The sequence below is a fragment of the Scyliorhinus torazame genome, chromosome 11 (assembly GCF_047496885.1).
Source record: "Scyliorhinus torazame isolate Kashiwa2021f chromosome 11, sScyTor2.1, whole genome shotgun sequence".
Taxonomy (NCBI): domain Eukaryota; kingdom Metazoa; phylum Chordata; class Chondrichthyes; order Carcharhiniformes; family Scyliorhinidae; genus Scyliorhinus; species Scyliorhinus torazame.
This window is the reverse complement of record NC_092717.1, coordinates 141211782-141228313: the sequence shown is the minus strand read 5'-3', so window position 1 is coordinate 141228313 and position 16532 is coordinate 141211782. Positions and strand designations below refer to the sequence as shown.

Genomic DNA, 16532 nt, shown 5'->3' with positions numbered 1-16532 from the left:
CTGTCGGTAATAATTGTCCACCGCCGGCGGGGCCGGAACTGGGAGAGGCAAATAACTTGCTGCAACTTCTTCGAGCTTGAGGGCAGTGAGTGCTGCCGAACTTTTCTGTTCTCCTGCAGCGCTGTCACTTGTCCTCGGGCAGCTCTACCTGCAACCTAAACGCTCCGCCATTTCATTGGGGGGGGGGGGGGGGAGACAAAAAGGGTTAATTTTCTCATCATCTGAAGACCTTTAGTAACCCTGTTGAAGTTATGAGAAGACTTCACCTCCCTCCCCTGGACCGCATGCGAACGACCAGCGTGTTCTGTAAGACTGGTGAAGTTACAGTGATGTAAACGAACAGTAAGTACCCCAATCCATCCCCATCATCCATTAAATTGAGAGAAACCATGCCAGGATTTGTCCTGCAGTTGCATTGCCTGCACCAAGTGGCAGTGATGTGGAGCCGGCTGCAGGTCCAGGTTGCCATTCATTGATACACTGTCATGTATCCACTCGCCCCGTGCCTGGGAAGCGCGTGCCGCCTGCAGGAATCGGCGGCGCACAGCTGGAGGATGCGCTGATTAACTTGCACTCGGCTTGCACGACGCCGAGACTCGGCTTTTCTTGTCCATCCTCCCTTCCCCACTCCGCTCCGACGTAAAGAGGAAAGTAATAAACATTTGAAAGAGAGAAAAAAAAATCTATATATAAACACACACCTTTAATGGGATTGTGAAAGGACAACTGCAGTGAGGCATGTGTGGAAGATCGCCGCTGCCGCAGAGCTTTGCCGGTTATATATTTGGTGAGTGTCACTGGCTGTTTTTAAAATATATATATATATATATATGCCTAAAACGTCTAAAATAGCCTTCATAAACAAAATGATATGTTTAAATTATTCGATAATAATGTAATATCTCATTAAGTTTCAGCTTGCGTGATTGACTGTCCGTTTTTATACGAGTGTATGTGACTGTAAGCTGACCGAAGGACTTCAGTTTATTTTTTTTCTCGATCTGAGCAAGGCAGATTCTGATGTTTTATTGCAGCAAAAGCCCCGGGTGGGCTTTGCAGTCCACTGCAGCGGGAATTTATGTCAATCCGGGTTCCTCTTCAGCCTGTTGCGATGCAGATTTTAATCAAACGCGGTCAGTGATGTAATGTTAGTGGGGAATGCGCCGAGGCCAGCTCTGCTTAACAGTGTCACACAGAGAAACTGGAGAACATGCCAAGGTCTACTCACATCTAGCCCCAAACTAATCTAGATTTTCAACCAGTACGTTGTGAAGATTAACCCAGTGGTTAGATCTGCCTGGTTAGAAGGTCGCCGTCTTGTGTGTTAAACTCAAATTCTGTTGGAAATGCCGACAGTGTTATGTGTCTGTTTTTATTATTTTTTGGTACCACTGCACTACTTGTGCTTTTGTAATTGTGTTGCAAGAAGGAAAATTGCAGTGCCCACCGCTTTCTGACACCAAGTTAGCTGTCGGATTTGTTGAAGGCCAAGTTGCTGCAAATATAAAATAATCCAGTTATGTATGTATCCTTTCCTACATATTCATGACTTGCATTTACAGACGGTTAGGTGGTGACCACGCAGACGGACATATGTTTCGCTGTTTTTGTCTGCATAAATATACAGTACAGTTGACAAACATTTTAGTTTTGACACATTCCTGGGATTCCCTGTACTAACTTCAGAAAGATGAAGTTATCAGCTGCTACGACCACCCCCATCACATCCCACAAAAACAATTCAGAAGACCTTCACTAGGATACTGCAATGGAACTAATGTTATAACAAAGCACCAACTAGAGAAACATAGTGACTTCGGGGTCCCTAATAGGATTCCCCTGCAGAACTCTTAGGCCTGTTGCCCGCGGTTGGATAACCTGTGGTGAGTGTTTGGAAGTGTGAATTTCACACAGCTGTTTGACTGTGCATTTTCCACATTGACGTAACCTTGTGTTAAAAGTTCATGTTCACACTTATTGCTCATTTTTCTGGTGACGGCATCATTCTGGTGTTCAATCAGAAGTATCAATTATGTCTTTGGCACTTTGGACCCTTTTAAATGTGCGATTTACGCAGCAACTCAGCATACAAACGCACATTTTCACTTTGTACTGGCACTGATTTCACTAATAGTGTTTTTTTAGAAACATGTATTGCGCAAGGAAGATAAGTTGAGTTTTAAAAGTAAATGTAAAGTATCCTTTATGTCTCACTAAATGAGGTATTGAAAATTATTTTATTTCTACAATTAACCAACTGTACAATCAAGCTGATGTCTTTTTCTAAACTGCTCTCGTCACAGCAAAATTTGATTCACAGATGTTGTAATCTTCCTTTAAAGCATATTAGTTTCATGTTCCCGTCCTTAGATAAAATCTGCCCGACATGTGCTAGACCTTGAATTGTATATGCTGAGGTACTTCAATGTAATAGTTGTCTCTGATTTGCTAAGATCTTAACTGCCTTTAAGCAGTAGAAGATATGTTTAACAAAGTAACTTTTCTGCAGAATAATATAAAAATCGTATTGTTTCTGTCTTTTTTATCGTGAATGCTGCATGTTCTCTACCAGTCAAATTGAACTTACAGTATCAACACATGTGAATATGGAGTTGAAGAAAATATTTTGGAATTTTTTTTCCATGGAATCTATTTGGGTAGAAATTCTGTCACATTTTGCCAAATTTTGGACTGCAGTTGGCAAAAAAAACAATGGTTGGATATTATCTGGACTGGCAAAGCAGCTTTAATGAGATGACGATGTTTACAGTACATACTTTTCAGTCCCCTTGCATGAATATTGGATAGGGCAGCATGGTAGCACTGTAGCTTCACAGCGCCAGGGTCCCAGGTTCGATTCCCCGCTGGGTCATTGTATGTGGAGCGTCTGCACATTCTCCCCGTGTCTGTGTGGGTTTCCTCGGGTGCTCCGGTTTCCTCCCACAGTCCAAAGATGTGCAGGTTAGGTGGATTGGCCATGCTAAATTGCCTTTAGTGTCCAAAAAGGTTAGGAGGGGTTATTGGGTTACGGGGATAGGGTGGAAGTGAGGGCTTAAGTGGGTTGGTGCAGACTTGATGGGCCGAATGGCCTCCTTCTGCACTGTATGTTCTATGTTCTATGTTCTATATCTCACACACACAGACACACAACCCTTCCCTCACTGAACACTTTGAGGTTAGAATCTTTCTCACACTATAAAAAAATCCCAACAATGCATTTCTCTAAACGTGGCCTGTTTATTTATCTGACACGTGTGTTTCCAGAACTTAATGTGACTGGAGAAATTTGGCTAAACTATCTGTGCAGTGTGGCTAGAACATTGCCCCTGATGATTATATTTGGAAATGTGGCAACATGAAACTTAAAAGATTTACTCTTGTGGTACTGAGAATGATCATCATTTTCTCTGCAGGTGTGTAACAAGAGGACACGACTTCAGATCAGTTAATGGAGGGACTAGAAAATATTCTTTACAGTGAGGATGTTAAATGTAGATTTCTCTCCCACACACTGTTGCTGCAGAGGAGTTCACAAATTCTTTTAAAGGAGAATTGAAAAAGAAGAATATTAAAGAGAAGAGCAAATGAGCAGTTGAGTGGGTTAGTTGGCTTATGGAGACAAATATCATCAAAGTGTTGATGGACCAATGGTTGTTTCTGGCCTGTAAAATGTTATGATTTGTGGAGAAAATCTCATGGTTTTTAATTTCAGTAAAGTTTTAATGGAAACTCCAAAAGCTTTCTGTAGAAATTTAGTTCTGTTCATTTATTTTTTAAATTCAGTTATTTAGGATAAATTTTGTCATGTTTGATTTGATGTTTGATACTTCAAAAGGTGTAAACATAATATTTTCAATAAAGGGAACTGCAAGGTTAAAAAAGAACCTTTCTCCGCTTTAATCCTTCAAAGCTAACATTGCATACATAGATTTATTTATTAACGGATCTATGTAATGTTTTTTCATATTTTATGATTTGAATTAAGTGTATTTTTATTTTTGTGAAATCATATAAAAGATTTTTAGGTCGGTCTTCTTCCCTTACGGTAGATCTGAAATTACTTCGTGGAATGACCCTCTGCTTCATCCATTTATAATGTCCTTGTCGTTGTCACCTCATTGTCTGTATTTCCAAAAAACACATTTAACACTTTGCTGCAGACAGCTGTCTATATAACTGATGTACATGCAACTCCTGTAGCCGCAGCAATCTGCAGGGGGATATTGAATGCAGCATATTCTGTAGAAATGTGGTGGCGATTACATCACTGAAAAATTATGGGATGACTCACTGGTGATTCCTGGGAATTGAATTTTATGCCTACATACGCCACTTGCAGTGCATCATTCCTACACCATGTCACTTAGCAGTGCAAGTATGCCCATCCCCCAGAAACTGCTGCCTCAATTACATAGTGTGGTTTGACTTTCAAGCTAATGCATCGATGTAATGCCAATCATGTTCAGTGAATCACAAAAATATTTCAGTCGTGTCACAGAGAGATATTCATGAAATTATAATTAAATTCAAATTAAATCTTTTTATACAAAATGTAATCAGTGATATTCCAGCAATTGTGTATATGCTGCAGATTTTTAAAAAATAGTTCTGACACAATACACAGCAGACATGATAAAATAATATTTTTAAATATAAATTTAGAGTACCCAATTAATTTTTTCCAATTAAGGGGCAATTTAGCGTGGCCTATCCACCTATCTGCACACCTTTTCGGTTGTCGGGGCGAAACCCACACAAACAAGGGGAGAATGTGCAAACTCCACACGGACAGTGACCCAGAGCCGGGATTGAACCTGGGACCTTGGCGCCGTGAGGCAGAGTGCTAATCACTGCGCCACCTTGCTGCCCTTTTAAAATAATTGTAACAGTAATTAGCTAATGTGATCAGACATTAACAATTCTGCTGTGAAGGGGTTGACTCCCAATGGGTCAGAATGGAGGAGAGTTTGGGTAGGGGGTCGGGATTGAAGGTGCTAGCGACAGCTCCGCTCCCGATGGCCTGGGGGAGATACTCGGCAAGTCCGGTAGTAATAGCTTTTTTGAGAATTTGGAGGCAGTTTCGACAACACTTCGGGTTGGGGGCAGAGTCAAGGGAAAGGCCGATTCGGGGGAACCATAGATTTGAGCCAGGGAAGTGGGATCGAAATTTTCGGAGATGGGAGGAGAAAGGAATTGGGACACTAAAAGATTGTTTCTTGGGGGTCGTTTTGCGGGATTGAAGGAGCTGGGAGCGAAGTATGGGCTGGAGCAGGGGGAAATATTTAGATACATGCAGGTTTGAGACTTTGCCAGAAAGGAGATACAGAGCTTCCCAGCAGAGCCGGCTTCCACATTGCTGGAGGAGATGCTGACAACAGGGAGACTGGAGAAGGGGGTAGTATGGGCGGTTTATGGGGCTATTTTGGAGGAGGAGAATGCGCCGCTAGAAGGTATCAAGGCAAAGTGGGAGGAAGAATTGGGAGAGAGTATGGAGGAGAGGTTCTGGTGTGAGGTACTCCGGAGGGTGAATGCCTTCACCTCTTGTGCGAGGTTGGGGCTGATACTGCTGAAGGTGGTGTATAGAGCGCACCTTACAAGGGCGAGGATGAGCCGGCTCTTTGAGGGGGTAGAAGATGTGTGTGAACGTTGCGGGGGTGGGGGGGGGGGGGGCGCAAACCACGTTCATATGTTTTGTCCGATCCAAAGCTGGATTACTGGAAGGAGGTGTTTCGGGTAATCTCTAAAGTGGTGCATGAAACTGGACTGGGGCCCTCAGGAGGCCACATTCGGGGTGTCGGACCAACCGGGGCTGGAAACGGGCACGGAGGCAGATGTTGTAGCCTTCGCCTCGTTGATCGCCCGAAGATGGATCCTGTTAGGATGGAAATCAACCTCTCCATCCTGCGCCCTGGCGTGGCGGGGGGAATGTGCTGGAATTCTTGACGCTTGAAAAGGTCAAATTTGAACTGAGGGGAAGGATGGAGGGATTCTACAATTCATGGGCGTTATTCATTATGCACTTTCGAGAATTGGATCACATCGAACAATAGTGGGGGGGTGCTAGGAGGGTTGGGGGAGAGGGACTGTATGTGTTAATGGTGACTATGGGTGATTCCTGATTCCTCTTTGTCATTTGTTTATGTTAACATGCGGGCTAATGTCTGGGGTTTGGTGGGAGGATGGGATCGTTATTAATATGGGGATTGACAATGCATTCGTTACACATTATTGTTTATTGTTGGGTGTAAATTTGGGAGAAAATGTGAAAAAGGAGGAGAATAAAAAATATTTTTAAAAAACAAAACAATTCTGCTGCAAAGTTATAATTTCAAGTGCATTTAATTAACTTGGACTTCTAAAATTATTGGCAGTGACCTGTAAAATAGTCAGCCAAGCCAATGCTGCTTTAGTGTTAGCATTTCAGTATAAGCTTTGAAGAAACCTTCCTAGTTTTATCTAAATTTGTTGTGGCGAAGCTTTTAGGATAATTTTCTAGTGTTTCATTAAGTCTCTAGTGGTAGAAGAGTCAAGGGGCTGGATGTTACTTTGAATGGCAGCTTAGAACATAGAACATAGAACTATACAGTGCAGTACAGGCCCTTCGGCCCACGATGTTGCACCGACATGGGAAGTCAAAAAACAAAAGCCACCTAACCTACACTATGCCATTATCATCCATATGCTTATCCAATAAACTTATAAATGCCCTCAATGCTGGCGAGTTCACTACTGTTGCAGGTAGGGCATTCCACAGTCTCACCACTCTTTGCGTAAAGAACCTACCTCTGACCTCTGTCCTATATCTATTACCCCTCAGTTTAAGGCTATGTCCCCTTGTGCTAGCCATTTCCATCCGCGGGAGAAGGTTCTCTGTCCACCCTATCTAACCCCCTGATCATTTTGTATGCCTCTATTAAGTCTCCTCTTAACCTTCTTCTCTCTAACGAAAACAACCTCAAGTCCATCAGCCTTTCCTCATAAGATTTTCCCTCCATACCAGGCAGCATCCTGGTAAATCTCCTCTGCACCCGTTCCAAAGCTTCCACGTCCTCCCTATAATGAGGTGACCAGAACTGTACGCAATACTCCAAATGCGGCCGTACCAGAGTTTTGTACAGCTGCAACATGACCTCATGACTCCGGAACTCAATCCCTCTACCAATAAAGGCCAATACTCCATAGGCCTTATTCACAGCCCTATCAACCTGGGTGGCAACTTTCAGGGATCTATGTACATGGACACCGAGATCCCTCTGCTCATCCACACTTTCAAGAACTTTACCATTAGCCAAATATTCCGCATTCCTGTTATTCCTTCCAAAGTGAATCACCTCACACTTCTCTACATTAAACTCCATTTGCCACCTCTCAGCCCAGCTCTGCAGCTTATCTATGTCCCTCTGTAACCTGCAACATCCTTCCGCACTGTCGACAACACCACCGACTTTAGTGTCGTCTGCAAATTTACTCACCCACCCTTCTGCGCCCTCCTCTAGGTCATTTATAAAAATGACAAACAGCAACGGCCCCAGAACAGATCCTTGTGGTACGCCACTTGCAACTGAACTCCATTCTGAACATTTCCCATCAACCACCACCCTCTGTCTTCTTTCAGCAAGCCAATTTCTGATCCACACCTCTAAATCACCCTCAATCCCCAGCCTCCGTATTTTCTGCAATAGCCTACCGTGGGGAACCTTATCAAACGCTTTACTGAAATCCATATACACATCAACTGCTCTACCCTCGTCTACCTGTTCAGTCACCTTCTCAAAGAACTCGATAAGGTTTGTGAGGCATGACCTACCCTTCACAAAGCCATGCTGACTATCCCTAATCATATTATTCCTATCTAGATGATTATAAATCTTGTCTCTTATAATCCCCTCCAAGACTTTACCCACAACAGACGTGAGGCTCACCGGTCTATAGTTGCCTGGGTTGTCTCTACTCCCCTTCTTGAACAAAGGAACCACATTTGCTATCCTCCAGTCCTCTGGCACTATTCCTGTAGCCAATGATGACATAAAAATCAAAGCCAAAGGCTCAGCAATCTCTTCCCTGGCTTCCCAGAGAATCCTAGGATAAATCCCATCGGGCCCCGGGGACTTATCTATTTTAAGCCTGTCCAGAATTGCCAACACCTCTTCCCTACGTACCTCAATGTCATCTATTCTAATAGCCTGGGTCTCAGCATTCTCCTCCACAACATTCTCTTTTTCCTGAGTGAATACTGACGAAAAATATTCATTTAGTATCTCGCCTATCTCTTCAGACTCCACACACAACTTCCCATCCCTGTCCTTGACTGGCCCTACTCTTACCCTAGTCATTCTTTTATTCCTGACATACCTATAGAAAGCTTTTGGGTTTTCCTTGATCCTACCTGCCAAATACTTCTCATGTCCCCTCCTTGCTCGTCTTAGCTCTCTCTTTAGATCCTTCCTCGCTACCTTGTAACTATCCTTCGCCCCAACTGAAACTTCACACCTCATCTTCACATAGGCCTCCTTCTTCCTCTTAACAAGAGATTCCACTTCTTTGGTAAACCACGGTTCCCTCGCTCGACGCCTTCCTCCCTGCCTGACCAGTACGTACTTATCAAGAACACGCAGTAGCTGTTCCTTGAACAAGCTCCACATATCCAGTGTGCCCAACACTTGCAGCCTACTTCTCCAACCTACCCCTCCCAAGTCATGTCTAATGGCATCATAATTGCCCTTCCCCCAGCTATAACTCTTGCCCTGCGGGGTATACTTATCCCTTTCCATCACTAACGTAAACGTAACGTAAACCGAATTGTGGTCACTGTCCCCAAAGTGCTCACCTACCTCCAAACCTAACACCTGGCCTGGTTCATTACCCAAAACCAAATCCAATGTGGCCTCGCCTCTTGTTGGCCTGTCAACATATTATGTCAGGAAACCCTCTTGCACACATTGTACACAAAACGACCCACTTAGTGGTGGGGAGCAGTTTCTGCTCACCAACCACAAAACTGTGGAAGTGGCCCTTTAGTGTTTATGTGAGTTCATTCATAGCTGCCACATATTACATAAAGAGATCTAATCATAGAATGGTTGTAGCATAAAACGGGGCTATTCGGCCCTTCATGTTTGAGCTAGCTCTCTGCAAGCGCAACTCAGCTAGTTCTACCCACCCCCCACATTTTAGCTCTTCAGATGATTGTCCATTCCCTTTTGAAAGTTTATATTAAATCTGCTCCCACCACATTGTCAGGCAGTGAATTCCAGATTTAAAAAGGTTTTTCCGGTGTCACCTTTGGTTCTTTTGCAATTCATGGCGCTGGAGCGTGGCGACTCTCTGTGAGTTCTCTCACACAGATCCTCTTCCTACATCTCCTATAACCGTACTAAACTCTTAAAACTTAATTCTAACACTAACACTATCATTAACCTTTCTCTTTTCTGTTCTCTTGATGTATTTACATTGCATATTTTATATTTGCCCTATGTATTTTCTTTTCATGTACAGAATGATCTATCTGAACTGTACGCAGAACAATATTTTTCACTGTATCTCGGTACACGTGACAATAAACAAATATAATCCAATATATTAGTGCCCCTTAGTTCTCGAATAGTAGAAAATAGAACGGAATAGTAGAAAATCATAGAATCGCAGAATTTTTGCAATGCAGAAGGAGGCCATTCAGCTCACCATGCTCACTGGCTCTTTGAATGAGCAATTTACTTAATGCCGTTGTTATAATAATAATCTTTTATTAGAGTCACAAGTAGGCTTACATTAACACTGCAATGAAGTTACTGCGAAAATCCCCTCGTTGCCACACTCCGGCGCCTGTTCGGGTACACAGAGGGAGAAGTCAGAATGTCCAATTCATCTAACAAGCACGTCTTTCAGGACTTGTGGGAGGAAACCGGAGCACCCGGGGGAAACCTACGCAGACACAGAGAGAACGTGCAAACTCCGCACAGACAGTGAGCCAAGCCGGGAATCGAATCTGGCATCCTGGCGCTGTGAACAACAGTGCTAACCACTGTGCTACCGTGCTACCCTATCTGCCTTCTCCATAACCCTGCACATTCTTTGTTTTCAATAACAGTCCAGTTCTCTTCAGAATGCCTTGATTGAACCAGCCTCCACCACACTCTCGGGCAGTGCATTCCAGACCTTAACCATTCCTTACTTGAAAATGTTGTTTCCCATATCATTTTTGCTTCTTTTAAATCTGTGCCCTCTTACTCTTGATCCTTTCATAAGTGGGAACAGTTTTGCCCCATATTCTCAGACCCCTCATAACTTTGAATACCTTTATCAAATCTCTTCTTGGCCTTTTTTCTAAGGAAAACAGTCCCAACTTCTCCATTCTATCATCTATATCTGAAGTCCCTAGGACCATTCTCTTGATTTTTTTATGCATCCTCTCCAACGCTTGCACATCTTTCCTGGACAAAGTGTTCCAGCTGACGCTGAACTATTGTCTTATGGAAGTTCAACATAACCTCCTCACTCTTGTACTTCATACCCCTATTAATGAAGCCTAAGATACTGTTTATGTTTTTTTTAACCACAGTCCATACCTATCCTGCCACCTTCAATGACTTATGTGCATACACCCCAGGTCACTCTGCCCCAGCACCCTCTTTAGAATTGTACTCTTTATTTTATGTTGTCTCTCCATATTCTTCAGACCACAATGGATCACCTCACATTTCTCCACATCGAACTTCATCTGCCACCTGTCAGCCCATTTCAGCTAATAATCTCATTTTGATGTTCAGCACTATCCTCTTCAAATTTCATGTTTCAAAATTTTGTAACATCTGCAAATTTTGAAATTGTGTTTTATACACAAAAGATCATTAATATTTATCAGTACGAGCAAGGGTCCCAACACTGACCCCTGATGAACTCCAGCTCCACTACCTGCTGTTTCATGCTACTCAACTAATTTTTACTCAACTAATTTTGTATCTGATGCACTATCAATTACGACGAGACGAGAGTAGAATGTAATCGAGGCTTTATTACACAGATGTTTGGCCTCCTACAGCAGCTGATGAAATGGTTGCTGTACGGAGAGCACACATATTTATACTCCGCCTACTGGGCGGAGCCAGCAGGCAGGGCTCTACACCGGTACCTGTAGTACAGGGGCCTTACCGTAAGACCCATATATATACAGTATAATACATCAGTGGTGATGACCACATTCACCCCCTGTTAAAAATGAATCCAGTGGGGGTGGTGGAGAACTATATGCAGACAAGTTGCTTTTAAAAATCACAGAGAATATTACAAATTTAGGCGGTCCGGTGCCTTGATCTGTCGTCGAGAGCACCGCAGTGCAGGTGGCAACTCAGTCGTTGGCTTGGTCTTCGGTGACTCCGGAACGTGTCGAAATCCTCTTCATCCCTGGGTGGGAGCAAAGGGAGGACAGATTGTCCTGGAGCGGGGGCTGCGGTGGGGTGCGCCGGGGGAGGGGAGAGTGGCGCCGGGGCAGGGGGGAGGGGATGTGGGGACCCAGCTGGTGTTAGGTCCTTGAGGGAGACTGTGACTTGGCGGCCGTCGGGGTACACTACGTAAGCGTACTGTGAGTTGGCGTGGAGTAGCTGTACCCTCTCAACCAACGGGTCTGCCTTGTGGAGTCGCACGTGTCTACAGAGGAGAATGGGTCCTAGAGCTGCCAGCCACGTTGGGGGCGAAACCCCGGAGGTGGACTTCCTGGGGAAGGCAAAGAGACGTTCATGGGGGATTTCGTTAGTTGCGGTGCACAGGAGCGACCGAATGGAGTGAAGTGCGTCGGGGAGGACCTCCAGCCAGCGGGAGGCCGGGAGATGTCTGGACCGTAGGGCCAGCTGGACGGCCCTCCAGACCGTCCCATTCTCCCGCTCCACCTGCCCGTTTCCCATGGGGTTGTAGCTGGTCGTCCTGCTCGAGGCAATGCCCCTGTTGAGCAAGTACTGGCGCAGCTCATCGCTCATAAATGAGGATCCCCGGTCGCTGTGGACGTAGGCGGGGAAACCGAACAGAGAGAAGATGGTGTTGAGGGTTTTGATGACGGTGGCAGACGTCACGTCGGGGCATGGGACGGCAAAGGGGAATCGGGAATATTCGTCTCCCACATTGAGGAAGTACATGTTGCGGTCGGTGGAGGGGAGGGGCCCTTTGAAGTCCAAGCTGAGGCATTCAAAGGGGCGGGAGGCCTTCACCAGGCGCGCACGGTCTGGCCGGTAGAAGTGCGGTTTACACTCCGTGCAGACCTGGCAGTCTGTGGTGATAGCCCTGACTTCCTCAATGGAGTAGGACAGATTGCGGGCCTTAATGAAGTGGTAAAAATGGGAGACTCCTGGGTGACAGAGATTGTCGTTCAGGGTCCGGAGTCGGTCCACTTGTGCGCTGGCACATGTGCCTCGGGATAGGGCATCGGGGGGCTCGTTGAGCTTACCGGGGCGATACAAAATCTCGTAGTTGTAGGTGGAGAGTTCAATCCTCCACCTCAAGATTTTATCGTCTTTGATCTTACCCCGCTGTGTGTTATTGAACATAAAGGCAACCGACCATTGGTCAGTGAGGAGAGTGAATCTCCTGCCAGCCAGGTAATGCCTACAATGCCGCACAGCTTCAATGATGGCTTGGGCCTTCTTTTCGACGGAGAAGTGCCGAATTTCAGAGGCATGGAGGGTACGGGAAAAGAATGCCACGAAGCTGCCTGCCTGGTTGAGGGTGGCGGCCAGAGCAACGTCTGATGCATCGCTCTCGACTTGGAAGGGGAGCATCTCGTCGACCGCGTGCATTGCGGCCTTGGCGATGTCGGCCTTGGTACGGTCGAAGGCCTGGTGAGCCTCGGCCTTCAGTGGGAAAACGGTGGATTGAATGAGTGGGCGGGCCTTGTCCGCATAGTTTGGGACCCACTGGGCGTAATACGAAAAGAACCCCAGGCATCGTTTGAGGGCCTTGGGGCAGTGGGGAAGGGGAAGTTCCATAAGGGGGCGCATGCGATCGGGGTCAGGCCCCAGAACTCCGTTCTGGACCACATCACCGAGGATGGCTAATCAGTTCGTGCTGAACACGCACGTCTCCTTGTTATACGCGAGGTTGAGGAGAGTGGCGGTGTGGAGAAATTTGGAAAGGTTAACGTCGTGGTCCTGCTGGTAGTGGCCGCAGATGGTGACGTTGTCCAGGTACGGGATGGTGGCCCGCAGTCCGTACTGGTCAACCATTTGGTCCATCTCCCATTGGAAGACCACTTCCAATGGTGACGCCGAAGGGAATCCTAAGAAAGTGGTAAAGGCGGCCGTCTGCTTCGAACAAAGTGTATGGGCGGTCCGCCTTGCGAATGGGGAGCTGGTGGTAGGCAGATTTCAGGTCCACTGTCGAGAAGACCCGGTACTGTGCAATCTGATTGACCATATCATATATGCGTGGGAGGGGGTACGCGTTGAGCTGCGTGTACCGGTTGATGGTCTGACTGTAGTCAACGACCATCCTGTTTTTCTCCCCGGTTTTCACCACTACCACTTGGGCTCTCCAGGGGCTGTTGCTGGCCTCGATGATACCTACCCGCAGCAGCCGCTGGACCTCAGATCTGATGAAGGTCCTGTCCTGGGCGCTATACCATCTGCTCCTGGTGGCGACGGGTTTGCAATCCGGGGTTAGGTATGCAAAAAGGGAAGGCGGGTCGACCTTAAGGGTCGCGAGGCTGCAAACGGTAAGGGGTGATAAGGGCCCGCCAAATTTCAGGGTTAGGCTCTGGAGGTTGCACTGGAAGTCCAGGCTGAGTAGGAAGGCAGCGCAGAGGTTGGGGGGGACATAGAGGCGGAAGAAGCTGAACTCCACGCTGTGGACGGTGAGGGTGGCGATGCAGTACCCCCGGATCGCCACGGTGTGGGATCCGGAGGCCAGGGAGATTCTCGGGTTAGCGGGGTGTACCGCGAGGGAGCAGCGCCTTACCGTATCGGGGTGGATGAAGCTCTCAGTGCTCCCGGAGTCCAGAAGGCAGGATAGCTCGTGCCCGTTGACCTTCACCTTTGTCGAAGCGGTCGCGAGGTTGTGCGGTCGAGACTGGCCAATCGTGACCGAGACGAGACGTGGCTGGTCATTGGCGGTTGCAGGCGATGAGCGGCCTGATGAGGTGCCCGACGGGCAGGGGTTCTGAGGCAGGTAAGATGGCGGCGCCCACGGGCCGCACGTGGTCTGAGGAGAGGAAGATGGCGGCGCCCACTGGCCGCACGTGGAGGGTGCCGGGACAATAGCGGCGATTGAGCGGGCCTGGCACACTGCAGCGAAATGTCACTTCTTGCCACAGGCCTTGCAGAGCGCGCTCCACGCCAGGCAGCGCTGCCGGGGGTGTTTTGACTGTCCACAGAAGTAGCATTTGGGTCCCCCGGGGTTGGTTGGCTGCTGCGCGGCACAGGTGTGGGGTTGGCTGGGGGCTGTCGCTGCTGGGGTCCACGATGGGGTTGGTCGTCGGCGGGGTGCACGATGCACAAGGGGGGGTGGGCCGCGCGGTCGGGGGCATAGGCCTGAACGTGGCGTGATGCGACCGTAAGCAAGAGCGCTAGTTTTTTGGTCGCCGCGAGGTCAAGTGTGGCCCCTTCTAAGAGGCGCTGGCGAATGTAGTCAGACCATATGCCCGTAATGAACGCGTCTCTCATCAGTAGATTCGAGTGTTCAGTGTCCTAAATGGCTTGGCAATCACAGTCTCTCACTAGGGCGAGCAGGGCACTCCAGAAATCTTCCACAGACTCACCGGGAAGGTGGCGCCGCGTGGATAGGAGATGCCTGGCATAGATTTTTTGGTCCGCTGAGCGTAATTCTCCTTCAGTAGCGCCATGGCTTCTGCGTAGGTCGGCTCGTCCTGGACGAGGGGAAAAACGTTGGAGCTCAGCCACGTGTACAGAATATGGAGCTTCTGTGCTTCTGGGATTGGGACTGGCACAGACCCGATGTAAGCTTCAAAACAGGCTCGCCAATGTTCAAAGTCTTTTTTGGCATTGTCTGCTTGAGGACGATCCGGATTGATGGAGAGGTCTATCTCTGAAAAATCTCTCTGTAATAAATTGATGCACTATCAATTACGACGAGCCGAGAGTAGAATGTAATCGAGGCTTTATTACACAGATGTGTGGCCTCCTACAGCAGCTGACGAAATGGCTGCTGTACGGAGAGCACACATATTTTAGGCGGAGCCAGCAGGCAGGGATCTACCCCCGTACCTGTAATACAGGGGCCTTACCGTAAAACCCATATATATATACAGTATAATACATCAGTGGTGACTACCACAGTATCTTTTTTATTCCATGAGCTATAACTTTGCTCAGTACTTTGTTGTGTATCAAATACTGTTTGGCAATCCATGTATACCACATCAATAGCATCACCCTCATCAACCCTCTCTGTCACCTCTTCAAAATACTCAAGTTAATTGAGCACAAGTTTTCCCTTAAGAAATCCATGCTCTCTTTCCTTCCTTAACCTGCATTTGTCCATATAACTATCAATTTTGTCCTTATATTGTTTCTAGAAGTTTCCCTACCACTGATGTTCAACTGACTGGTCTGTGGGCTTATTTTGACTCCCTTTCTTGAACAAGGGTCTAAAGTTTGCAGTTCTCCAGTCCTCTGGCACCATCCGAGTCTAAAGAATACTGAAAAATTACAGCTATGGGAGAAGAGAGGGAAGGCTAGAGAAAAAGTAATGGGTAAACGTTTGCGACTACAGCCTGATAAGTCCTCTGGGCCTGATGGTCTACATCCTAAATCCTTAAAAGACGTGCCTGCAGAGATGCTGGATTAACTGATTGTTGTCTTCAATAATTACCTAGACTTAAGAAAGATCCCAGTGGTGTGGCACAGTGGTTAGCACTGCTGCTACTCAATGCCATGGTCCTGGGTTCAATTCTGACCCTAGATGACTACATGTGTGGAGTTTGCAAGTTCTCCCTGTGTCTGCGTGAGTTCCCTCCGGGTGCTCCAGTTTCTTCCAAAGATGTGCAGGTTAGGTGGATTGGCCTTGCTAAATTGCTCCTTAGTGTCCAAAGGTGTGCAGGTTATGTGGAGTTACGGAGATAGAGCAGGGGAGTGGGCCTAGGTAGGGTGCTCTTTCGGAGGGTCGGTGCAGACTCAATGGGCTGAATGACCTCCTTCACTGTAAGAATTCTGTGGTTCTAACCATTAGTCTGCACTATTCTGTCACAGTCCTTGTCACGTTTATTGGTCCCCTCTATATTTGCCAATTTTGTGTTGAAGGCATTTGGACCATAAAACGTAGGAGCAGAAGTAGGCCATTCGGCCCATTGAGTCTGCTGTGCCATTCAATGAAATCTTGGTTGATCTAATATAATTCTCAACTCCACTTTCCTGCCTTATCCTCATAACACTTGATTCCCTTACTAATTAAAAGTTTGTCTATCTCAGTTTCGAGTATACTTAGCGACCCAGCGTCTATGGCTTTCTGCAGTAAAGAATTCCGCAGATTCATTATCCTCAGAGAGAAGAATCCCTCCTTCTCTCTGTCTGAAATGGGTGACCACTTGCTCTGAG

At 46.8% G+C, this 16532-nt stretch overlaps 1 protein-coding gene across 17 annotated transcripts in view; it reads left to right on the top strand.

The window, feature by feature from the left end:
- The first annotated feature begins 339 nt into the window (after positions 1-339).
- dtna (dystrobrevin, alpha) overlaps positions 340-16532 on the top strand; it is a 513111-nt gene continuing 496918 nt past the window's right edge. For 3 of the 17 annotated variants that reach the window (XM_072467823.1, XM_072467816.1, XM_072467825.1), the window contains exon 1: positions 344-787. The gene's annotated coding sequence lies outside the window, so the exon portion shown is untranslated. Of the gene's footprint in view, positions 788-16532 lie in introns of all 17 variants that reach the window. The other 14 variants (XM_072467826.1, XM_072467829.1, XM_072467831.1 and 11 more) reach the window with 9 other exon arrangements.